Source organism: Perognathus longimembris, chromosome 28, assembly GCF_023159225.1.
Source record: "Perognathus longimembris pacificus isolate PPM17 chromosome 28, ASM2315922v1, whole genome shotgun sequence".
In the NCBI taxonomy this organism is placed as follows: domain Eukaryota; kingdom Metazoa; phylum Chordata; class Mammalia; order Rodentia; family Heteromyidae; genus Perognathus; species Perognathus longimembris.
In genome coordinates this window covers 97,538,071-97,564,789 of record NC_063188.1, presented here as the reverse complement: position 1 = coordinate 97,564,789, position 26,719 = coordinate 97,538,071, and the positions used below count along the sequence as shown (strand labels likewise).

Here is a 26,719-nt window from a genome sequence, read left to right as displayed (position 1 = left end):
ACCGGTCTGCTTTACTTTAAGAGTAAAGTCTCTGATGAGCTTCTGATCTAATGATTATTTATAAATATTACCGAAGACTTCTTTGTTGTTCAAAAGGATTCACTCAAGGGTTCCTTTAAATAGTGTCTTTAAATGTTTGTTTATAAACTCTTAACTACTTGACAGAGAAGCAGGGAAACTTAAACTGTTGGGAGCCACCGCCAGTTGAAGATTAATCCAAAATGTAGATAAAGCCACTCTCTGATTATAATGTAAGTCAATGAGAAAATATAATTAAATTTATAAAAATTTAATCACCACAGAACTCTTCACAAGTGTATCTTTTGCAAGAAAGGAGGTACACCTGTGGGGCTGGTCGCTCTCTCTCTCTCTCTCTCTCTCTCTCTCTCTCTCTCTTCCTCTCTCTCTCTCTTTCTCCCCTTCTCTCCCTCCACTCTTTCTTTTCTCTGTCTATGTCTCTTTGTCTCTTTCTTATCTTCACCCACAGGCCTGCAGTGGCCTCCTTCTAAAAGTCATTGTGCCACAAATCTCTACCCACAGCCCACGCAGTTCTCATGAGCTGTCTTCACCTTTCCCAAGACTTTATTGCTTTGCATTTTGCTTCTCTCAGAGTGGCTGGCAGAGCGCCTAGATCACAGCAGGCTTCTTGGTAGGTATTTGCTGATTTGACGTGAGACATTCCTTCCATAGTAGGCCAAGATGTGGACATCATACATATGGCTTGTGCAGGGTTCGTGATAAATCCTGCTCTGATTTCCAAAGCTGTTTTTGAAGCAGTGATGAGGATTTACACCTCGGGGCCAAGGGGACATAAACATCAACCTGAACTTCATAAATTCATAGTTCTCTTCTCAAGGACAGTTCCCACAGAACTTCAACGCAAGTGAAGTAGAAAGAAAGGCAAATGTTTTCATTTATTTATGTCTTTTCATTGGAAAAGCATACACAGAACACAAGATAAAACGTAATGAATTATTATTCTTTAATATGCTATCCAACTCAAGAAATAGAATTGTGTCATTCACTTATGAGGCTCCAAGCCTAACTAGTATACAATCTTAACCTCAAACTGTTCTCCTTAGTGTTGGACTATCATGGTAACCACTCTTTTTCATTTATTGATAGTTTCACTACCCGGTGATCTAACTTTAAGCTCTGTAGTTTAGTTTTTGCTTGTTGTAAAAAGTTCCCCTCTTCATCCCTGCTTGATATACTGGAAATTGGAGATGAGGAAAACACACCTCTGTCACAATAAGATAAAAAGCCTTTAGAGATTTCAAGCAGAAGAGTGGTTTGACCTGACTAACTAGTTGTTTAAAAAAGGGATACTTTGGCCACTGTGTTGAAAATAGACTATAGGGGGACAAAGCTTTTATCAAAGAGAACTGGCAAGAGAAAATGGTGGCCTGGACCATGAAGTGGTAAGGAGTGGTCACATGTAGAGTGTTCAAGAGGATTTACTGATGGACTGACTGTGCATGAGGGCCTAATGCATGAATCCTAGAGGATTTCAAGGTGATTGTGAGCTTTTCAGGATGAGCAGTTATTGAAGGAGGCTATTTTTACTGAGAACACAATGGGGTCAGTGGGTTTTGGGGAGCACATCAGAGTTTAGTTTTAGGTGCAGAAAGTTTGAGATGTATAGTAGATAGTTTGTCTGAAATTCAAAAGATAGGTCTGGGCTAGGGATCATGTTTGGAAATCTTTCTGTTAAATAATGATAGCGTTTGAAGCCATGGGACTAAACAAGATTATAAAAGAAGTCCTTTGAAGGCTACAATGTAGAAGTTCGAGACAGAGTCAAGTGTATCAGTGGAGTTGAAGGTGTGCCCTTGTCCACTCAGTGGGGACCCCAAGGCTACTTTTACCCCATCTAGATCACTCAGTATGGAGCCATTACAGCAAGAACCTGACAGAGAAGCCGCCTCACATAGAGGTGTATGAGACAGCTGAAGACAGGACAGAAATGGCAAACCCAGTGCCTGGGCAGTGCCCAAGGGCTGCTTTATGGCCAGCATGGCTGACAAATCTAGATTCACCAATGTGAAACAGTTTGTTGCCCCAGAAGCCAGCAATGGTGTGTCCTTGCAGCTGGGAAACACAAAGGACTTTATTATTTCATTTGACCTCAAGTTCCCGACTAACGGGAGTGTGTCTATGGTTCTAGAGACCACCGAGAAGGGCCAGCTCTTCACTGTCCATTATGTCTCAAACACCCAGCTCATTGCTTTTAAAGAAAGGCATCAGGCCCAGAACTTTGTGGAGCACAGTCACCAGAGACCTAATCACCGACCTCAGGAAAGGAGTGGGGCTCTCCAACACAAAAGCTGTCAAGCCAACCAAAATAATGCCCAGAAAGGTGGTACAGTTGATTGCAAAGGGGAAGGGCTTTCTGGACATCACCATCTCCACCACGGCCCACATGGCTGCCTTGTTCGCCGCCAGTGACTGGCTAGTAAGGAACCAGGATAAGAGTGGATGGCCCATCATGGTGACCCGCAAGCTAGGGGAAGGGTTTAAGTCTTTAGAGTCAGGGTGGTACTCTGCGATGGCACAGGGGCAAGCCATTTTTACACTTGTCAGGGCCTATCTGTTAACAAAAGACCAGGTATTCCTCAGTTCAGCTTTACGGGCTACGGCCCCTTACAAGTTCCCATCAGAGCAGCGTGGCGTCAAAGCCGTGTTCATGAACAAACATGACTGGTATGAGGAATACCCAACCACGCCTAGCTCCTTCGTCTTATTAAACGGCTTTACGTACTCCTTAATCGGGCTGTATGACCTGAAGGAGACTGCAGGGGACACGCTTGGGAAAGAAGCAGCGTCCTTGTATGAGCGTGGGATGGAGTCTCTGAAGGCCATGCTGCCCCTGTACCACACAGGCTCGGGGACCATCTACGACCTGCGGCACTTCATGCTGGACGTCGCCCCCAACCTGGCCCGCTGGGACCTACCACACCACCCACATCAACCAGCTGCAGCTGCTCAGTACCGTCGATGACGCCCCCGTCTTCAGGGAGTTTGCCCGGAGGTGGAAGAGCTACCTCAAAAGTGGCAGGGCAAAGCACAAGTAGCACCAACAACCAAACCACAGCAGCCTCTGAGCCAGAAGCCACAGGCCGTGCACCCGGCGTGGGGAGCCCTGCTCCAGGCCGCATCCACGGGCACGTGGCGTTTAGAGCAGGAATGTCTAGCGTGCCTTGCTCATCGCAGGCTACAGACGATAAGCGGTGGTGAAGGGCCCCGCCAGCTGCTGGCACACCCTCACCCCGTGCGGAGCGCTTTTCAGATGTGATTATTTATATTTATATTGGAAGCAGACATTTAAAAAATTATGTGCTGTAATACAGTGTGTACTTGTGCCCTGAAAAAAAAAAAGAAAAGAAGTGGGTTTAGGTAGAGAATAGATGAAGTTCTGGAGCGCTCCAATATTTAGTGGTCAGGTAGATAAGAAAGAACCAGCAAATGTTATTGAGCAATTATGGTTAGTGAAACAGGAAAAAAACAAACTGTATTTGGGAAGTAATGAAGACTGTTAACTGTGTTAAATACTATCTATAGGTCAAGAAAGATGACTCTTGAGAGTTGATCATTGGATTCACCAAGGAAAAGCCATTGTGATGAGCACAAGAACACATTAAGTGATATATGCAGATATATGTAGAGTGGGGCATGGGGACCAAAGCCTGATTGGGGTAGATCAAGAAAGGCTGGAAAGAGAAATGGGAAGGAAGAGTATTCTTAAAGAGTTATTACAATGAAAGGAGCAGGACCAGGAAGGGTATGTGGGCTCAAGACAAGATTTAAAAATGTTTGTTTTATGCAAGTTTGATTGCTATTAGAAATTATTCAGTGGAAAGAGAAAAAAAATTGGCAAGTCTTGACAATATAAAAAAAACATGAAAAAATATTGGTGAGGCAAGAGGGAGGAGAGAGTTTGTGGAGAGATGCTGATTAAGCAGGAGAGATGTGATCTAGCATTTGAGTGGGGGGCTTGCTGTTTGACAGGGGCAAGGACAGCTCATACATTGTATAAGAAGACAGGGTATGGGCTGGGAATGTGGCTTAGTGGTAGAGTGCTTGCCTAGCATGCATGAAGCCCTGGGTTCGATTCCTCAGTACCACATAAACAGAAAAAGCTGGAATTGGCGCTGTGGCTCAAGTGGCAGAGTGCTAGCCTTGAGCAAAAAGAAGCCAGGGACAGTGCTCAGGCCCTGAGTCCAACCCCCAGGACTGGCAAAATAAAACAAAAAAAAGAAGACAGAAACAGAGATAGGTGAATATCTAAGTGGGTAGATGGGCTAATGAGAACCTACAGGACTTCTCTTCTGGCCATTTCTGGGTTTCCCAATAAAGCATGAAATAAGGTCATCTGATGAGAGTAAGGAAGGGAGAGGAGCCATTGAAATTTGAAGAGAGTGGAGAAGGTTTGGGATCGATGTCTAGTGGAAGCACGACTAGATAAAGGAAACACAATGGGACTGCTAGCCTTACCAAGGACCTGCTTGGGATAATGATGAATTAATTTAGAGGAAAGACCAGTCATTGTACATAGGACTTTTTTTCTTGGATAATGTTTACGTTGTCTGGTTGTATGCCTGAGTGAGCAGAGAACTGAATTTAACAAAGCATGGGATTGTGCAAGGGAATTAGGGTGAAGAGAAGAAGGAACAATGCTCTTGACAGTGGATGTAATGGAGTGATTGACACTGGTTCAGGGAATCCATGATGGGCCAATAGACAGAGACCAGCTAGGGAGGTCAGGGGCAGTGAAAGGTGGGCAGGACCCACAGGTTAAATGTATCAATGGCATAGAGGGATTATTGGAGGACTGGATATTTGATGGAGTAAAGCCAGAAAGATAGGAAGTGGTGGCTGGAGGGTAGAATGGTTAAAATTAAAATAATAGAAAAGTCCTATCACTGGTAATTAAAAATCTTGGACAAGGGCTATGGGAGCATGTGGTTGAGATAAAGCACCAAGTTCACTGCTTGACATTTACTTAGCAGCCTGTCAATAAATGTTCTGTTCTTTTCTTTTCTGATTCCTTTACTTTTATTATGTTAGAGCCCCATAGATCTGGGTCATCTGGGTCACTTCTTAGCAATTACCCCAACCCCCACCTCTCTCAGTAAACCAACCATCTTAACATCCCTGACTCCCGCCTTTCATTTCAAATTGAGGGCTTGTATTTCACTTTTATGATGGCATTTAGCCCAAATTTTTGGTACTGATACTTCCTCTCCCACATACATTTGCTGATATTATTGATTGATCTAAATATGTTTTCTCCTAGATATGGACTTAGAATCATTTTGAACATAGCATCCAGGCTTCTACTATCAATCAGTAGGAGCTGGTGTGTATGATTAAGTCTATTTGTCATCTTTGAGCTACTGATAAGGTCACTTAGAAATTGTTTTCATTTATTGATTTGGCAAAACTCAATTATTTCTAAATAAAAGTCCTGAACCACCTTTAATTTTCCAGCATGAGAATTATAGCTTGTTAGGTGAGGAAGGAAAAATGGCTTTCAATTTTGAGTAATGATTTTTTTGATGCATAGTTTCTACAGTGCTGGGCTTCCTCTAGGACAGTCTCATGGAAGAATACTCTTTTTTTCTTTCTTTTTTTTTCAGATTAGCTTAATAAAAAGAAAATGGTAGGAAATTAGTTTCTCCAGGATACTTTTATACCAGATCATTATTATTAGTTAGAGTTTGTCCTAAAGAGTGGCACTAATTTGAAATGTTGGGTTTTGAGCGTGTATTTTAAATCTTTAAATTATAACCATTCAGATAATTGTATTGGATTATTTTAGTTTTATCAGAGAAAGCGAAATGAGTAATGCTTTAAAAACTATTCGTGTTTCAGAGTAACTTTAGATTCTAAGTGCCTAAAAACATGAACTGTGCCTGAGTCACATAGCTTTAACTGTATTTTGGGGGTTGCTTGATTTATTTGATTGCTTTTTGCAGAACACATTTGTGTCCTAGCCGATGGCTCATTCTTCCCCTGCTTTCACGGGGGTGAGCACTTTAGAAATGCAAAGTGATTATTTTTGGTTTCATCAGTCAAAAGGAATAGAATGAGATAAAAAAGCAATAAGATCTTTTTTTTCTCTCTCAACTTAAATCTTCAGCAATCTCAAAAGATGACTGCTTCTTAGCAAAGAATGTTGATAGAGTTTATTTGATTGCAGAATTATTGGAATAGTTGTTTTGAGAGTTATCTCTTTGCTGACGATCCAATTAAATCTTATTTAATGACTGGGGGAATAGTGCTAAGTACTGAGGGGATTATAGAGAAGTATTATTTACAGTTCCTGCATGCAGTGTTTTGTAGTGTAGTTGAGAAGACGTGTCATACATGAAAATATAACAAACATGCAAAACTGTAAATGTTTAGTACAGTGTTAAATATGCATGACTGGTGGTAAGCACTATAGGACTTCAAAAGCAGAAGCATCATGGTTTTAGAGACTGTGCATATAAGGATGAAGGTCTGGAACCAGAAACCTCAGATTCATACATAGTTCTACTCTTCCCCCTAAGAGATGTGTGAGCGTATTGTAAGTTATTTGAACTCTCTGGATCTCATGTATTCTCTTCTGTAAAAGAGGATTGGAACTAGAGAAGGGAGAGGGAATGCCAAAATTGAGAGACAAAGGATAAAAAGACAAACCATTGCAATAGTGACACTTACGAAATCAATTGGTGTAAACCAACTGCACAACTCATGGGGGAGGGGGAGAGGATGGTGGGGAGGGGGGAGGGTGGAGGAGGGAGGAGGTAACAAGTTGGATAAGAAATGTACTTATGAAACTGTAATCCCTCTGTACTCCACTTTGACAGTAAAGAAGATGAAGAAAAAAAGAGGGGATAATAGAAATATTTAACTTACCAAACACTTGTAAAGATTAAATGAGTTAATATACATATTTCACGATGCATATTAACACATTTACCAGTGCCAGACACATAAAAAGGAAACTAGTCAATAAATCTTAGTCATTATTAAACTTAGTCACTGTTAAACTTTCTAGTTATGTGTTCTTTTTTTTTTAAATTATCCTTACAAATGGAAAAACCTCCCATGCTCCTGGATTGGGAGGATTAATATAATCAAAATGGCAATATTGCCTAAGGCTATCTACAAATTCAATGCAATACCCATTAATATACCAACACCATTTTTTAATGAAATAGAGGAAGCAATCCAGAAATTAATATGGAACAATAAAAGACCTAGAATAGCAAAAACAATCCTAAGCAGAAAGAACAGTGCTGGAGGAATTACACTACCCAACTTCAAGCTGTATTATAAAGCTATAGTAATAAAAACACCTTGGTATTGGCACCAGAACAGACCTGAAGACCAATGGAACAGAATTGAAGACCCAGAAATGAACTCACAGAACTACGCCTACTTAATCTTTGATATAGGAGCTAAAACAATAGTATGGAAGAAAGATAGCCTCTTTAACAAATGGTGCTGGCAAAACTCGCTCAACACATGCAACAAACTAAACCTAGATCCTTATATATCACCCTGCACCAAAATCAATTCCAAATGGTTAAAGACCTCGAAATCAAAACAGACACCCTGAAAACACTAAAGGAAGGAGTAGGAGAAACACTTGGGCTCCTTGGCACAGGACGGAACTTCCTTAACAAAGACCCTGAAAGGCTACAAATCAAAGAAAGGTTGGACAAATGGGACTGCATCAAACTGCAGAGCTTATGCACGGCAAAGGACATAGCTCGCAAGATAAACAGAAAGCCCACAGACTGGGAGAAGATCTTTACCGGCCATTCAACGGACAAAGGCCTCATATCTAAAATATATGCAGAACTAAAAAAGTTACCCTCTTCCAAAACAAAACCACAAAGAACCAATAGCCCCCTCATCAAGTGGGCTAAAGACTTACAAAGAGACTTCTCTGATGAGGAATTGAGAATGGCCAAGAGACATGAAAAAGTGCTCTACATCACTGGCCATAAAAGAAATGCAAATCAAAACAACATTGAGATTCCATCTCACCCCAGTAAGAATGTCCTATATCAAGAAAACTAACAATAACAATTGTTGGAGGGGATGTGGCCAAAAGGGAACCCTACTTCATTGTTGGTGGGAATGTAATCTGGTTCAGCCACTCTGGCAAGCAGTATGGAGATTCCTCAGAAGGCTAAATATAGAACTCCCCTATGACAAAGCAAACCCACTTTTGGGTATCTATCCAAAAGACCACAAGCAAAATCACAGTAATGCCACCAGCACAACAATGTTCATCGCAGCACCATTTGTCATAGCGAGAATCTGGAACCAACCCAGATGCCCCTCAGTATACGAATGGATCAGGAAAATGTGGTACATATACACAATGGAATTTTATGCCTCTATCAGAAAGAATGACATTGTCCCATTTGTAAGGAAATGGAAGGACTTGGAAAAAATTATACTAAGTGAAGTGAGCCAGACCCAAAGAAACATGGACTCTATGGTCTCCCTTATTGGGAATAATTAGTACAGGTTTAGGCAAGTCATAGCAGAGCATCACAAGGTCCAATAGCTATACCCTTATGAACACCTAAGATGATGCTAAGTGAAATGAACTCCATGTTATGGAGACAATTGTTATATCATAGTTGTAACTACTTTCAATGTCCCATGTGTATCTGTAGCTTCTATTATTGATGATGTTCTTGTATCACCTTCCTGTGGTTGTACCTACACTATCTCTGTAATCTTATCTGAGTATATTGGAAACCGTGTATACTGGTATTGGAAGTAGGAAATTGAAAGGGAATACCAAAATTGAGAGACACGGGGTAAAAAAATGACAAACAACTACAAAAGCAATACTTGCAAAACTGTTTGGTGTAAGTGAACTGAACACCTCAGGGGGGGAAAGGGTAAGGGGGAGGGGGGAGAGGGGTATGAGGGACAAGGTAACAAACAGTACAAGAAATGTATCCAATGCCTAATGTATGAAACTGTAACCTCTCTGTACATCAGTTTGATAATAAAAATTTGAAAAAAATTATCCTTACAAAGGAGTTTCAATTTAACATGTCAGTTTGTGAACACAATGTATCTTTATCAGTGTCAAGCCTCTCATTAGTCTCATCTTCTAGCCCCATCCATCCCCTCAACTTTCCTAGTTCCATTTTCACATATGTACATTGAGTAGTATTATGACTGCATTTGCTTATCCTTTGTCTCTCTAGTCACCTGTTCCCTTGACCTTCCTCCCCCACAACACATGTTCCAGCTTCCTGGTATTCATTTTGTTAAACTGTAAGTTAGTTCTTCAAAGGAGTTACACCATGGGGACTGGAATCTTTTTCTGAATAGACCATGTTTTAGTCAGTTTGTTTGTGTATGTATACAGCAAGTCTATATATGTTTGCATATGTATTTAAATTTAGATCTCACACAGGAGAGAAACATGCATTCTTTGTCTCTCTGAGCTTGAGTTACTTCACTTGACACGTTTTCTTTTTGGGTTGGTTTCCACATATTAATATCATTTTTAAAAACTAGAAAAAATAATTTGCTATAATCCAGAAATTTTAGGGAATCCACAGTTCACTGTTCTCTATTCCTTTTCTTCTTCTTTATTGCATTTCTTAGATCTCTCTTTTTCACCAATTAACTTTTTTCTCTCTCTAGATATGGTTTTTTTTTTGTGTGTAACTTTCCTTGACACTTCTCTCCTTGTTGTCATCTGATATTTAAGATTTTGTAGGGGGCTGGGGATATAGCCTAGTGGCAAGAGTGCCTGCCTCGGATACACGAGGCCTTAGGTTCGATTCCCCAGCACCACATATACAGAAAACGGCCAGAAGCGGCGCTGTGGCTCAAGTGGCAGAGTGCTAGCCTTGAGCGGGAAGAAGCCAGGGACAGTGCTCAGGCCCTGAGTCCAAGGCCCAGGACTGGCCAAAAAAAAAAAAAGATTTTGTAGGAAATCAGCCAAGCTTATTTCAATAAACATCCATTCAGTTGGGTTTCAATGTCCATGGCAATACTAGAGTTTAGTAGAATTATGCTGAAAATGAGATTAAGATTCTCTGGCCTGTCTTGGGGCTGAACTTCAATACTGTCTTTTTCTCATTGGCTGTAGGCTTCCAGAAGCCTGGAGGCAGGACCATCCAGTAGAAAAAGTTTATCTACTGTTCTTGGAGAAATTTCCACATGTATTTAGAGGCTGAGGTTTATCAAGTAATACCACAGGTTGTTTTAGTGTGCACTGTGTAAATGCACTAATAGTGATATGGTCAACTTAAAATGAGAGAGAGCCAAACTGTTGTCTAGAGCAATGTCCAATGAAGAATCCTTTTGAGTAGCTTTTTCTTCCTGTGTATGTAGTTTTTCCTCTACTCTTTAATTGGTATGGCTCCTCAACGTGAAAGATAATCTCTAAATTCCAATTGATTGTATGATGTTCCCTCACTTTAGTATTAGCCAATTCTTAGTCACCTGCCTATCATTGTTATAAAGCTACCTTTTGAGTTTTTCACTCTATGAACTATAATGACAGTTTTGTGAATATATTTTTGTCCAAATATCAGATTATTGCTTGAAGACAGATTCTTAGAAATACAATTACTGGGTTAAAGACCGAATATTTTCAAATCCTTGGTGCATATTATCTGGACACCAGAATGTTGGCTCAATTTGTAGCTCCTCACTAGCTCTAAGTACTGTCAACTCTTTATTTTACCAAGAGTCACTAATTTGATAGGCAAAATGGTATCTCATTGTTATTTTAACTTATAAAATTTATCTTTGATTACTAGTGAGAATGAACATTGAAATCTTTTCCAGTAAAATAAATCATTGGAACCCTTGCTGAAAGTTTATATGTCAAGTTTGCAAAAGTTGAATTTTTATTTTCTAAATTTAAAGATTTTCTAAGTTTGCTGGATGCCAGTGGCCTATATCTGTAATTCTAGCTACTCAGAAGGCTGAGATCTGAAGGCTGCAGTTCAAAGCCAGCCCAGGCAGGAAAGTCCATGAGACTCTTATCCTTTATTAACCACCCAAATTCTAGAAGTGGAGCTGTAGCTCAAGTGGTGGAGTGCAAGCCTTGAGCACAAAAGCTCAGGGATAGTGCTCAGGCACTGAGTTCAAGCCCCAGGACCAGCACCAAACAAACAAAAAATCTCACCCAATTTTTATTGAAGTCTACTGCCTAACAAAATTGTATAAAATCAAAGTGTGGGCTGGGAATATGGCTTAGTGGTAGAGTGCTTGCCTTGCATATATGAAATCCTGGGTTTGATTCCTCAGCACCACATAAACAGAAAAAGCTGAAAGTGGTGCTGTGGCTCAAGTGGTAGAGTGTTAGCCTTGAGCAAACAGAAGCCAGGGGCAGTGCTCAGGCCCTGAGTCCAAGCCCCAGGAGTAGCAAAAAAAGAAAATCAAAGTGGACAATGTGGTATATATATATTTTTTCCCCAAAAATATTTTTAGTGGGGCAAGGAGTGTAGCTTAGTGCCTGCCTACTATTTGCAAGGCCCTGGGTTTCATCCCTAGCACCACAAGAAAATAGTGGGTGTTTTTTTTAAACACTTTGATTAACTTGTTTTAGAAATATAGAAAATCAATCAATTTTTGAATCCATCTTCTCCCCTATCTCCTGATGTTTATAATAATGTATAGTATATATAATCTTTATAATGCCTAAGCATTGACCTGTTTCTTTTGCTTTCACAGGTATACAAATGTAACCACAAGTAAACAGATCATTTATGGAACTGGTTCTAACCAAGTCTTTAGAATGGAAGCAATGGGGAGAGGACTTTTCCCAAGCCTCTTTTCCTATCTACTATGCTCTAGTCATATGTAGAGGAGCTTAAAATGTTGGTTTCCTGAATCCTGAAGAGATGATTCACCTCTTTTAGGCTCAACCATGGTTTTTTTTCCCCAACCTTTGTATCTTCACGCTGAAAACTGTGGTTTAAACATGGCATCCCAATGAGTCAGGAAATGACTTCATTTCTTACCAAACTGCTTTGCTGTCTAATGGGAAACCCTGAAATAGATGTGCATTCCTGCTGCAGGTCTTTGCTGTCATTTAGAGGAGCTATTGCTCTATCACAACTCACACTGAAGCCTATTATTCCAGGGAGACAATTTTGTTATAAAGAAGTGATTTGTTATTTTCAGACTTGGCAAACAAACATACAAGGGGGTGGGGAGTTTATTTGGAGACATGGCAATAACTTTCAATGAGGTGTGCTTTTTACCTTACTTTGTTTCGTTTTACAGAAAGGGCCAGGACTTGGCACAAACTAAAACTCTGCCAGCTTTTGCTCATAGCCCTTGAAAAATAGACTGTCTTGTCTTTTATTACACCTACATGGGATACTCATTCTGTTGCTTAAGTAGGACACAATTGAAAGAAATATCCAACAAAGCAATACAAATGCCCTGTGATCATAATCAACAGTTTTTGGACATTGACACACGACAGAATAATTTACAGGAAGTTTTCCAAAGCCATGCTCTATCTCCACCATGAAATGCCTGTGCTGACTTCATTTATTCCAAGGCTCATTGCAAGCAATTACAGACATTTTAGAGTAGGCAGTCAGAATAACAAGTCATTTAGACCAGTAATTATGCATTATATGTAGTTGTCCTTTCTATTAGAAGATGACATTGTTGATGCCGAAACTTGCCCATGTTTAAAAAAAAAGTGGGTGAAAGTGTGACTGTCAGATTCTTCCCCTTGAATCACGCATTCTATCTGTCATTTTGCTTCGAACTCAAGTGGCTGCCTGCAGCCATACTGGCTTTTCTTCTCCACCTCTTAGCTTCATGGTCCGGCCTAATTAGGCATTATGAGCAGGCAAACAACATATTTACAAAGTCCTCTCATGTGGGAAATGGTTTGGAGGTCTCGGGGAGGGTGATAGGCTTCTGGATGATTCTCATGCTTTGGCCCACTGGAGGTGCAGTTGGTTTGGCATGCATTTATTTCCCTTAGAGGAAAACAGGGATTTTTTTTTGCCACCCTTGGTGTCCTTCAGGACTTGAAATCATTTCTGGGAGGACATCAAATTTGTTTGTCAAATTTATATTTATGGGATGTGGCAATCTAACTGTGTGTAATGTGTTTGGTCGATTTGTCAAATGGGCTGTCTCCTTAAAAAAAAAAGTCAAGTTGTAAAAAGCTGTCTTTCACTGAGAGGCTGAGTTAATAAGGAACAGCTGGGGCCGAGTGATGTCACGTGCCACCTGCATGAAAGGCCGCCCAGAGGCTCACACCAAAAGAGTGCTCTAGAGAAGTGGCTTTCAAACCTATTATTATTATTTTTTTTGTAATTTTTTTGTAGAGTGGCATTTTCTCCATTGAAATCATTTTCAAATTATATCAGGAAGATGCAAGCTGTGGATGAAGTTACAGCAGGAGATCATAGTGCTCATCCAGCTTTTCCATTAGAAGCCACAGTCTTCGAAGCACCTTCTTAGAGTTTTGGGGAGCAAAGACAGCTATGGCAAGAATGCATTCACTGGTAGGGTGTATATAACCCAAGGAGTTAACAAGATGCTTTGAGTGTTGAAAGAAATTGTAATTTTTTTGGTGCCTGTCCTGGGGCTTTAACTCAGGGCCTTGGTACTGTCACTGAGCTTCTTTTGCTCTACCACTTGAGCCACAGTTCCACTTCTGGCTTTTGGAGGAGTAGTTTATTGGAGATAAGAGTCTGATAGACTTTCCTGCCCAAGCTGGCTTTGAACTATAATCCTCAGATCTCAGCTTCCTGAGTAGCTAGAATTACAGGCTCGAGCTACCAGTGCCCAGCAAGAAATTGCAATTTTATTTATATTACCTCAACTCTCTTTTAAGAAATTTCTGTATATTTGTATCAGTACTGAGGTTTAAACTCAGGGCTAGTCATTGTCTCTTAGCTTTTTTTTTTTCTGCTTAAAGCTACAGCATACCACTTGAGCCACAGCTCCATTTATGGCTTTTTGGTAGTTAATTGGAGATAAAAGTCTCATAGATTACTTGGGCTGGCTTTGTTCTGAGAGCCTAAGATCTCAGTCTCCTGAGTGCCCAGCATAAATTTCAATTTATTTTTATTTTTTTGCAGTGTTGGGGTTTGAACTCCGAGCCTTGTGATTGCTTAGCTTGCTTGCTTAAATAGTGCTCTACCACTTGAGCCATGCCTCTAGCCTAGCTTTTTGCTGGTTATTTTGGAGATGAAGTCTCACAGACTTTTCTGCCTTGGGCAAGTTTTAACCCGTGTTCTGGTACTTCCTAGCCTCCTGAGTATCTAGAATTATAGGGGTGAGCCATTGGTGCCTGGAAAATATTACTATTTTTTATGTGAACAGTAATATAATAGTCCAGTGAAACATTGACAAACATAATTTCAAGGATATTTGGATACTACTGGTATTGCAATCAAGAGAGAGTTCAAGAGCTCTGTGTGACTCATGGCCAGATTACAAGAAAAATGAAGTTGTTCTGGCAAAGTAAGCAGCAAGGCAATGTCACTAGGGCGTGGGATGGAAATCATTTACATTTGGATTTTGTGATGCTGCTAAATAATGGTCACAAAGTACCAAGTTTTAATTCCTGGAATGTATTGGAAGGTCTTTGCAAGTGAAAAATCCTAAAATGAGGCGATAATCCTTAATCATCTGAAGGGATGATTAAATGCCATCACAAGTGTCCATAAAAGGGAGCGAGGGAGCTGGGACACATACACAGAGGAGAAGGTGATGGGAAAACAGAGGCAGAGACTGGAATGGTGGCAACCAGAAGTCAATGAATGCTGCTGGTCACCAGAACCTGGAAAAGGCCAGGAGCAGACTGTCCTCTCGAGTCCCTGGGGAGAGTGCTCTCGCGCTGACATCCTTTTTTTTTTTTTTGGCCAGTCCTGGGCCTTGGACTCAGGGCCTGAGCACTGTCCCTGGCTTCTTCCCACTCAAGGCTAGCACTCTGCCACCTGAGCCACAGCGCCCCTTCTGGCCGTTTTCCATATATGTGGTGCTGGGGAATCGAACCGAGAGCTTCTTGTGTAGGAGGCAAGCACTCTTGCCACTAGGCCATATTCCCAGCCCTCGCGCTGACATCCTTGATACCAGCAGGATGATGCTAATTTCAGACTTGTTTGTAGAACTGCAGGTGAATAAGATTTGTGTTGTGTTGTTTTACTTTTTGTTTCTTTTGGGAGGCTTGAACCCAGGGCCTTGTGATCTTGCTTTGTGATCAAGGCTGGTGCTTTACCATTTCAGCCACATATCTACTTCTGGCTTTTTGCTGGTTAGAGATAAGAGTCTCTAGAATTTGTCTTTCTAGGCTGGCTGCAAATCAACCCTCCGATCTCAGCCACCTGAGTAGCTAGGATTACAGGTACCTGGCAAGATTACAGGCACCTCACATGATGTTTCTTTTCTTCCCGTGTCTTAAAATTTTTATTAGCATACTTTATTTGTACAAGAGGCTTTCATTGTGACATGTTCATATATGCACACAATGTACCCCATCAATTTACCCCTCTATCATTTTCCTTTATCATCTCTTCCGGGGGGCGGTGATTAAAACAATGTATACTTGCTTTATCGTTCTATTTTCATAGGTACACTTAAAGTACTTTGACCATATTCACTCTTATTTTTCCCACTTCCCATTCCTCAATAGAGCCTATTTTATTCTCCAGTCAGATTTCTGTTTTTCAAGTCTTCAAGTTTGTGGTAATCTGTTATGGCAACCTCACTGAACTAATAATCCCTCCCACTTTTTTCACGTCAGAACACACCTGAAGTAGTCTGTAACCTCAAATACCAAAGGAGCCAGAAAAGTTGGTACTGATGATTCTTGTAGGGATGAGTGATTCAAGTGGAAAACCCAAGAGGGTTAGTGCTTGTTAAAGACAATACATTAATATGATTTTAATATTCTATACTGGCTAAACTAGAGGGCTACATAGACTGCTCTGGTTGAGTTTTGAAACCTTTTTGTTCAAATAGAAAAGAGTTAGGGAAACTTATGCCTAAATCTCAAGTAAATGGAATTCAGGCAGTTTATTGGATGGGCCCTGTTGGGCTAAAGAATAATATGAAGAGGCAGAACGAGTGTCTGACCCAAGGATTTGAGAGATGTTATTGGTCAGATTGCATGGCCACAACTTGGAGGAAGGATATGTACCAGGACAAGCCTACTCTGATAGTAAAAACATCCCAAATTTACAGTATTTATAAATAAAGGACTAAACTTATTCCGTCCATGACTTGGGCTACCTGCATAATAAAGGTTAGGCCTTGTCATGCTCATGATATTCTAGACAGGCTTGAGCTAGATTTTTCTGGTATATTAGGTAAGAAAAATTTTGAGATTTGGAACTTTTTTTTTGTCAAGGTGTATTTATCTATTTTACCCAGGAAACTCGTACTAAGAAAAGAAGAATCCTACCTTTAGCTGAAGTGTTATAAGCAAGAAATGATCAGTGGCAACAATAATAGGAGAAGGTTTCTTGAAGGAGATAAAGATGAAAGAGTAAAAATTGGCAAGAAGTTACCGGGGATTGAACCCAGAACTTCCTACATGCTAGGCAAAGCACTCTACCACTGAGCCACATCTCCAGTACAGAATTTCACTCTTAAAGTGACCTACTTAAGTCCACTCTATGTTGGTTTGCTGCCCTTTTCCTTACTGATGTGTGTGAAGGCATTCCTTGTATGGTATAAAAATATTTTCTCCCATTTTGTGGCTTTCCTTTTACTCTTAAAATTATATCTTTGATCAACAGAAGTTCTTAATGTTGATGTAGTCAAGTTTTATAGATCTTTTTACATTGTAGTCTCCCTTCTCCCCTCATTTCCAAAGCAGTGCATGTTTTTCACTGAAAATTGAAAATGACATGAAGAATAAATAGCACATAATTTAATCACCTGAAGAGAAACATGGCTAGTTAATCATTACCAAGATGTTGGTGGTCCAGCACACATTATAGATAATGATCTTAAGCAGGTCATCATATTTCTCTTAGCTCACAAGCACCGCAGATTTAGGACCATCAACAGAACACACAGAGAGGACCATGCTTTTGACCATCTTTTGGGTTGAGTCCTGGCCTTCTCTATGGCTAGGGAAAACACCAGTGGACTCTGCAACACATACAACAGCTCATATCAGACCCCATGCATATGCCATTATAATGGGAAAGCTGGACTGAGTCTCAACTCCCTCAGTAATCTCCTGATAGTAAGTATTAAGAGAACTTGTGGCGGTCAGAGGATTGCACCTTGTTTAATGTAGCTAGAATGTATTTTCATGGGGCAGGGAGAAGAGATGAAATTGAATGAGAGAGAGAGGACATGAAACTGAGATAAGTCACCTGAACCTGAAATTGAATTGTCTTCCTAAGTTGCTTTCTTTACCTTTCTCAAGTCACTTTTGCTTTGATGCTGTCCATTGTACCACTACCAGCAGTTAGACCAGATGGAACTCTGTAGAAAGTATAAACGAAACCTAACAGCTTTTCTTCATTAAGCCCACCTGCTTAGCTCATGGCATTCTCTTTGATGGTGCCTTTGTTAGACCACCCAGGTTAACATGGTGGCCTCTTTTTTGGCCTTTACTCTGTGTGCTCATCTATTATAAAACCTATCATACAATAGTATGCATATTTGTAAACATGCTTGTTTCTGTCCTTTAAGCTGTGGAGTATACGTGTGTTCATATCTGTGTCACAAGTTGGTGTTGGTCCAATCTCACTCCTGGAAGATGGCCTTTCTTGTGATGTCAAGCTTTCTGTTACCAGTGTTGAATCAGCCATGGTACTCAGGTGCTCAATTTGGCCAAATCTGTTCTTCTGACCTTTACTATTGTGTCTGTTGAACAGGGATGGGCAGAGAGCTGGGAATGTATTGAGTAACCTTTTCTTTTTCTTAAGAAACTTAGTTGAATGTATATTAAGATAATATAATGAAACTCATCAAGTACTGTTTAAGAAAGGCCCCCCGAGGGGAGGAGAAAGGAGGGCTATAATGTAAGGGGTGAACTGGTTCAGCTGGACTGGATGGCTCATGCCTGTAATCCCAGCAACTCAGGATGCTGAGAAATGAGGATCACAGTTTAAAGCCAGCACACAGTCAGAAAAGTCCATAAGACTCTTACCTCCAATGAACACCCCAAAAGCTAGAAGTGGCCATGCTGTGCCAGTTTCCTTTTTCTAACAGCACTGAGATTCCCTCTGAGGATCCTTGCTTTTCCTCCACCCACCCCTATTATGTAGCAACCACACATGTTGCATAGTTTGGATTCATTCCTACTTCCATGAACTAAGCTAATCAGAGCAGTTCTACTCCATCATGTAACAGGGATGGCTCTATCAAAGAGATGCAAGTGATTTTTTTTTCTGGAAGTACTGGGGTTTGAGCTCAGGGTCTTGTGCTTGCTAATCACCTGAACCACTGGCACCCAATGATATCAATTGCTAGGCAATTGCCTAGCAATTGATATCACTTGAGCATCATGTTCCAAGTCCTTTTGATTTTAGTTTGCTTTTCAGATAAGAGTCTCACATTTTTACCAAAGGCAGTCCTCGGACCATGATTCTCTTATGGCTGCCTATGAAGCAGCTTAGATTAAAGGCATGCATCAGCAAGCTCAGTGCTAAGATGCTCAGAACTTCTTTATTTGTGCTGATCCTGGGGCTTGAACTCAGAGTCTGGGTGCTGTCCCTGAGCTTTTTTGCTCAAGGCTAGTACTCTACCACTTGAGTCACAGCACCACTTCTGTTATTTTTTTAATGGTTAATCGGAGATAAGAGTCTCACAGCCAGTTGGTTCTTCTTTGTGAACTGGGACATTTCTCTTCTGGCTTTGGTCATTAGAGCCTAGCTCTCAGTCCTTCAGGGTATTAGTACTTATACCAGTAGCCTTCTGTTTCTCGGGCCTTTAGAGTTTTATTGGATTATGCCACTGGCTTTCTTGATTCTTTAGTATGTAGATGGTATATTAGTGGATGTCTCAGCCTTCATTGCTATGTAAGCCACTTTCTGTAAGTCTTCTCTTAGATATCTACATACATACTATTGATTCTGTTTCTCTGGGAACCTTAATAAAATCATTGGATTATTTGCTGGTAGATCATAAAACAGAGAACTGGCTCTTAAGAATTGGATATGAGCCAGATAAGTTACAAAAGGATTGGAACTGAGAAAGTAGTGGTCTTGGTAGGAGGCCCTTCTAGGTGTTCTAAAACTTAGGACAGCTATTAAAAAGGAAGCTATGCAGAAAAGGACGAAATGTTAAGTATGGGGATGGAGATACAGAGGGTACCTGAGATTGTGATCTGATATTCAGATAGTACTTCCTAGGTTCCCTATCAGTGCCAGAGATGTTGCATGGGTTATTTGTTTTAATCAGCTGCTAGAAGGAAAGGATATAGCAATCTTAAGATAACTAATTTTCATTTTTTGGTGGGGCTTGAACTCAGGGTACATTGTCCCTGAGCTTTTTATTTTCTCAAGTCTAACACTCTGAAACTTGAGCTATAGCTCTACTGGCTTTTTTTTGAGTAGTTTATTGGAGATAAGAGTCTCACGGCCTTTCCTGCCTGGGCTAGCTATGAACTGTAATCCTCAGATCTCAGCCTCTTGAGTAACTAGGTTTACATGCATGAACTACTGGCACTGATGGTGCTTACTAATTTTATCTTGATGGTGATAGTTCAGTTACTTTAATGCTTAGTCCTATAACTATATTTCAACAGCTAAGGACCAAGTCAAATGTAAAATTGCCACATCTGACTTTTGCTGTTAACAGTTACAAGTCAAATCACAAATGGAGAAAACTCAAGAACTGTCTTCTATTAAAGACTCTCTTGGGGCTGCTAATAAGGAAGAGTATATTCACATGAATTTCATACTCTTTTTGCTAGTGTGTAACCTCTGTGAAACCTGGTAAAATGATTAAAATGCCAAAGTGAGCAGTGGGAAGGCTTGGATCATCTTCATATTGGATAATCACCATCCAAATCATTGTCAGCATATAGGGTTCATTTTCATGGTGACAACAGAGGGAGCTGTGGTCTATGTCAAATGTGGTTCCCTTCATTTTGGTAATGGACAGGGTTTGTACCATAGAGTCTGAGTGAAAGAGTTGACAAGTGCAGAATGAATTGTTAGGTAGGTCAACCTTCCTCTTAGCAATTGCTTTGGCTTTCAAAGGTTAAAGACTTAAAATGATTTAGCACTGGTTGGAGGTAAAGAGCTGGCTCTCACAATATGTGCTGAAAACAACAGGATTGTGTGACTTTGCCTCTTTAAATGCTACTGCTAAACCCAAGGCTGCCTTGCCTCCTTGCTATTTTTGTTCATTGGCAATTTCCCCTTGAAATGTTATCATCTAATTCTCCCCCCCACGCTTTACTCAACCATGTGTTGAACTGCTAAATGCTGCTTCAGCTAATGCCACCATTCAACATAGAGCAATCTCTATGCAGTTTCTCTCTCTCTCTCAAAAAAAAACCTCCCAATTTCTCTCCAACCTCTGACACAGCCTTCACTGTGAAGACTACAATGATTTTTCTTAAAAAACGGTTTTAGGTAAAGCCAGAAATCACCTAGTAAACATCTAGGAATTTACTGATAATGGCTAGAGGTGGGACGCAAGTGGTAGAGTGCTAGCCTACCAACTGTGAGACTCTGAGTTTAGTGTTGCCTTTGATGATGTAGATATTGTCTTGACAGAACTGTTTTCCCATCAGTGAACTATAATAGCAGCATCCCTTAAAGTTGGGCTTGGATCTCTTACTTTACCAGGCATAGTTCTTAAAGGATCAGGCGCATCCTATTTAGCAGAGCAACATGCTGTGGAGGACTCAGATATTTTGAATTGGTATCCATGAGCTACTATCCAACTTTACTCTGACTTCAGGGTATGTGTATTTCCAACTTTATTTTTCAACTCTTGCTGTCTACCTGAAAGAATTTATCCCTCAGGAATAATACAGGCTGAGAACAGTATTGAATTAATTGACCCCCTTGGGGTTTCCTGATGGTGGACTTGCTTCTTTAGTTTATGACTGGGAGTTGGCAAAGGAGCATATTTTCTTGTTATAGGGTTTCCCTGTTTCCTCTGAGACCAAAAACCAGCTCCATGTATATATCATTGGTGGGCCAAAGGAGGAAGTAAATGCATGACCAAATAACTATAACCAGATAAAAGGAATTTTAAATTATTGGGCTCTTGATTGGAGATGCATTTCATTCTTTGCAAAAAATAATTATTAAATACCTATTTTATGGCAGGCATAGTTCTAAAAGGAGTTCCGTGGAACATATCTCTAGCAGATATGTTGATATACTAAAATTACATAGCCATTAAAGGTACAAAAGCATTTAAAGAAATATTTGTTGAACCAAAAATTAAATTATATAATCAGTTGACATTTAAATATGTACTTGATAGTGAAAGAATACTCCAATAAATTCAAGATGCTGCAATAATTACTGATGAATCTAAAATGACTTTTTTGTATAAATTATTAAGATTTTTAAAATAGTTAAAAAGGGATATTATTAGATAATATGAGTAGTAAGAGTATGCTAATAAAAATTTTAGAAGGATCATTAAATATTTATAGGCCAGCATGTTTATTTTATAAACGTGAATAATAGAGATTAAATCATACCATCATGTACTAACATTCATAGTACCAAACAAAATAATCTTTAATGATGCAATAAGCTATTTAGATCTTGTGGCTTCTTGAAAGACAAAATGCTTTTGAGGGAAAGGTCTTTATTTGTTTTGTATATTCCAAAGGGAATTTTTCATAATATTATAAAAAATTTTTATTGTACTAGTAGAGGATTGAACCACTGGATTTAATTCTTTAGTCTTTCCTATAGCCTTGAGGGTGACAAGAAAGTTAATCTCTGCCCCTTGAATTTTGGCTTGGCTAGATTACTTGTTTAGGGAAATGAGATAGGAAGGAGTCCAGAATATTCTACCCCAGTGGTCCTAACTGCCGAAAACCAGGACACAAATTTCCTTTATAGATGTGCTATAAAACCAACCCCTGCTGTATCAGGGTAAGGAAAATGACTCTCTGTTGTTTTTTTTTTTGCCACTCCTGGGGCTTGAACTCAGGGCTTGAGCACTGCCCCTGGCTTCTTTTTGCTCAAGGCTAGCATTCTGACACTTGAGCCACAGCACCACTTCTGGCCTTTTCTTATATATGTGGTGCTGAGGAATCGAACCCAGGGTTTCATGTATGCAAGGCAAGCACTCTACCACTAGGCCATATTCCCAGCCCCTCTCTGTTTTAACAGAGTTATTTTTGTTTATTTGATTGGTTGGTTGGTGTTTTTTGTTTTTTTTTGCCGGTCCTGGGGCTTGAACTCAGGGCCTGAGCACTGTCCCTGGCTTCTTTTTGCTCAAGGCTAGCACTCTGCCACTTGAGCCACAGCGCCACTTCCCCCTCTCTATTTTAAAGTGAAATAGGAACTTGAACTCAAGGCCTTATATTCTTGCTTGATATTTAATTTTTGGCTGTTGGTTGGCACTCTACCACTTGAACCATGCCTCCAGCCTGGCTTTTTGGTGGTTAATTGGAGATAGAGGCTGATGGACTTTTCTGCCCAGGTAAGTTTTGAACTGTGACTCTCAGGTTGTAGCCTCCTGACTAGCTGAGACTACAGATGTGAGACACTGGTGTCAAGAGGAAAGTGACATCACTGGAGATGGAGAGTTAGCCTGAGATTTTCTGCATGAACAGACTTTACTAATTAATCCTTCTTTGCCCTTTGTGTCCCCCATATATTTTCTAGTCACTTTTCTGCCACTCATTGGCCCCAAGAGCTCCAACCCCCTTTCTGGTCACATCTCCATCATTTACTGCATGCTCCTGAGCCTCTCCAGTTTTTTGAGTTTTCACTTTTTTCTGTGAAACATCTATGTATTTAAAATGAAAAATATTAACAAAATTTTGTTATCCTTTCTCCTATTTATCTATTTTCAGGTCTTTGCCACCTAATAAAAAGAGAAGAAATTTCTTTTGCATGAATGTTAATTGAAATAATACAAGCAAAGATATGAAATGTGCATGTGTGATTAACTTTGCCACCTTGAATTCCTATCCTTCACCATGAGAAGAAGAAGAATATGTTTATTTTTTTTTTGCTGTTGTTGTTGTTCTGTTCCTGAGACTTGAGCTCACATCCTGGCTATCCCTGAGCTTCTTTTGCTCATGGATAGTACTCTACTACTTGAGCCATAGCTCCACTTCCCACTTGTTGATAGTGTATAGGAGATAAGTGTCTCACAGATTCCTGCCCAGCCTGGCTTCCAATCATGATCCTCAAACCAGAGCCTCCTGAGTAGCTAGGATTATAGGTGTGAGCTACTGGTGCTCAATTTAAAGAAGAATATGTTTTGGATAGCAAATGTCCAGGAAGAATTGGGATCTTAGTGTTGAGTGGAGCACATCTGAACCTAGTTACTGCTAGTAAAACCCAGCTGCCTCATAGGTATCAGAGCAAGAAACAAGGCTTATTGCTTAAGTGCTTATTGAGCTGGGAATATGGCCTAGTGGCAAGAGTGCTGAAGTGCTTATTGAGTTTGCCTAAGTGATTGTTATGTAACATTATTGTGTCAATGGCTAAACTGATTATTATTGTCAAATATTTATTTTTTGAAGTCTTTCCAGTTAGACATTGTTGCAGGATTGAACTTATCAGTGCTATCACTGACTGATCACTAAGATGACCATGAGAAGACTTTATCTTTTGGAAAAAGGGGATGTTAACTAAATTTTTTGGAAACAACACTATGCCATTTAAAAAAAAATTCTGGCCTTTTAGACTTTTTGAAATGGTATCTCTTTAATAGAGGTTTTACTTTTCAGACAGTGATCATCATCAGCTGCACACAGAAAGCTACTTTTTCAAAAGATTGATCAAATACACTTAGGAATTGTTCACAGTGTGGTGGCTTCATGGCTTTTTAGACTTCAGCAGCTTTTTGCTCAAGAGCTCATCTTGATTACTTAAGGGCTTTGGTTCTCCGTTTTTTTTCTTTGCAAGAAACAGTTTCTGAGTAGAGAACAAAATAATAGAAAAATGTGACTTATTTCTTTTGATTCTTTAGTATGCGTTTGAACAACAAATTCTAGTCTTGGTGAAAGAAGAAAAAAACTGTTTTGTTAATATATTTCAAATTCACCAGGAGTTGCAATATGAAAAGTGCACTCTCCCAAATTAGAGAAAAACTTTATTTGTTCCTGGCAAGGCAATGATGAATGCTTAAAATACATAGAGTTTTCATTTTCAGAATCATTTAGTATAGATGATAATTTTCCAATGTATTATGCAGAGATGATGAATCACACTGTGTAGCAACACTTCTGTAAAGGTATTCTAAGAAATGTGGACTTGTTCAAGTGATATTATACTTACCTATATCAATTTTTGAAAAGCAAAGAAAGACCAGTAAAAAAAAAACAAACTATTGGCAGAATTTCTTTAATATCTAGACCTTCCCCCCCCCCCCCAAGATTGGGACTTATATTCAGGGCCTTGTCCTTGCCTAGCAAGCACTCTACCATTTGAGACATACCCAAAGTCCTTGATTTAAGAAAAAGTAAAAGCAAAATTATTCAGCATTTTTTGTGGAAATGTTAAGCCAGATATGGTGGTATCTGCCTATAACCTCAGCATAATGGGGAACTGAGACAGGAAAATCATGAGTTTGAGGTCATCCTGAGAGCTATATGGCAAGATCTTTTATCTACCCCCCCAAAAGTATGTGGAATTCATAATTCACAGTACCTAAGAATGTAATCTTATCTGGAAATAGAGCCATTACAGATTTTCAGGTCAAGTTGGAATAGTACAGGTTCTTAATCCAATATGTCCAGTGTTCTTATAAGATGATACGAAGACACAGAGGAGGAATACTATATGATGAAAGAGACAGAGATTGGATTTTGGAGATTCAAGTCATGGACTGCCAAGGATTGTTGGCCATACTAGCAGCTAAGGAAAAGGCCTTGAATAGATTTTCTTTTAAAACACTTAAGTGACTGTGGTTCTTCTGACACCTTGATTTCAGAGTTTGAGCTTCCAAAACTGTAAGCTATAATATAAATAGTGGTTGTTTTAAGATACTCTCATTTTAGGATAATCAGTTATGGTAACTCTAGGAAACTCACACAAGCAATATTTAGAATTTATAAAACCAAGCACAGGGAGAAAAATGAGGGAGGAGGCAACAAGTTTGACAAGAAATGTACTCACTGCTTTCTGTATGTAACTGTAACCCCTCTGTTCATCACTTTGACAATAAAAAGAAGAAACAGAAAAAACCAAGCACAAATACAAAGATATGAAATAATACATAAAATATGAAAGTAAAAATTAACAGCATCATGGAATGATATATAGACATTGATTCAAGATAACATTTCTCTTTATATAAGTATTATATATTTCATAGCTATTAGAAGAATTCAAGGTAAGCAAAACAAAAATAGAAAGAAACTACAGATTATCACATTTTTTGAACATAAGGAAGCTTTTTGAACGCTGGGAGGTTTTGTAGGGATAGCCTGCCAACATATCTATGCAAAATAGATAATTTTCTCCCCAACAGGATTAGACTGCATATATTGGCTCTATAACAACTCTTTATTTTTAGCACTGTATCTTAAACATTCTATTATTTTTAACTTCAAAAATCAATTCGTTCTGCTTCTAATTCTGAATCAAGTAATGTCCTTTACAAAATTATTCCAAAGCTACCATGTCATTTGATAACAAATGGACATGAATGGAAAGAGCTAGTGGGGAGTGGCGTGCAGCTTGTTGGTCTTTATTTGGTTGTTCACTTACTATATATCTGTTAAAGGGATGATATTCAAAATAAGGGACCTTAGAAAACAACTCGATTAAAAATGGACCAAACATACTAATAGAAAAGGAAATAAACATAAAAGGACTTGAAAATTTCCAAACAGGGCCTTGATTCCTCACCTGTAGAGTAAGAATGATGGTACTTAAAAATCATTTTGCAAGGAGCTGGGGATGTAGCTTATTGGTAGAGCATTTGTCTAGCATGTGCAAGGCATAGAGTTTTATACCTATTATGCTCAAAAAATAAAAGGAAGGGAAAGAAAATTAACCAACATTGTAAACTGGTGCATGCCTATAATCCCAGCCCTTGGGAGGTAGAGGCAGGAAGATAAGGCCAGCCTCATCTACAAGAGGAGTTGTAGCCGAGTATCTGCTACTTAGGAAGACCTTCTCTCTCAAAAAATGTTTTTGGGGATGGGGATATGGCCTAGTGGCAAGAGTGCCTGCCTCATATACATGAGGCCCTGGGTTCGATTCCCCAGCACCACATATACAGAAAATGGCCAGAAGGGGCGCTGTGGCTCAAGTGGCAGAGTGCTAGCCTTGAGCAAAAAAGAAGCCAGGGACAGTGCTCAGGCCCTGGGTCCAAGGCCCAGGACTGGCAAACAAACAAACAAACAAAAAAATGTTTTTGAAGGTAAGATTTAGCACTATGTGAAAATATTTATTTCATATGAAATGACAATCAGATTGTAGGAATACATGTACTGTACTGCTGCAATTTTTCTCCCCTTCCCTCCCCCTCTCCCTCTCTCAGGAATAGAGAACATGTAAACAGTGATCATATGTATAGGTATATGCATATGTAAACCCCAAATACCAATATCTTATGTTTG

At 39.6% G+C, this 26,719-nt stretch overlaps 1 pseudogene; it reads left to right on the top strand.

Moving 5' to 3' along the window:
* The first annotated feature begins 1,929 nt into the window (after window positions 1–1,929).
* Window positions 1,930–3,345, top strand: LOC125343878 (annotated as a pseudogene).
* Window positions 3,346–26,719: the final 23,374 nt, after the last annotated feature.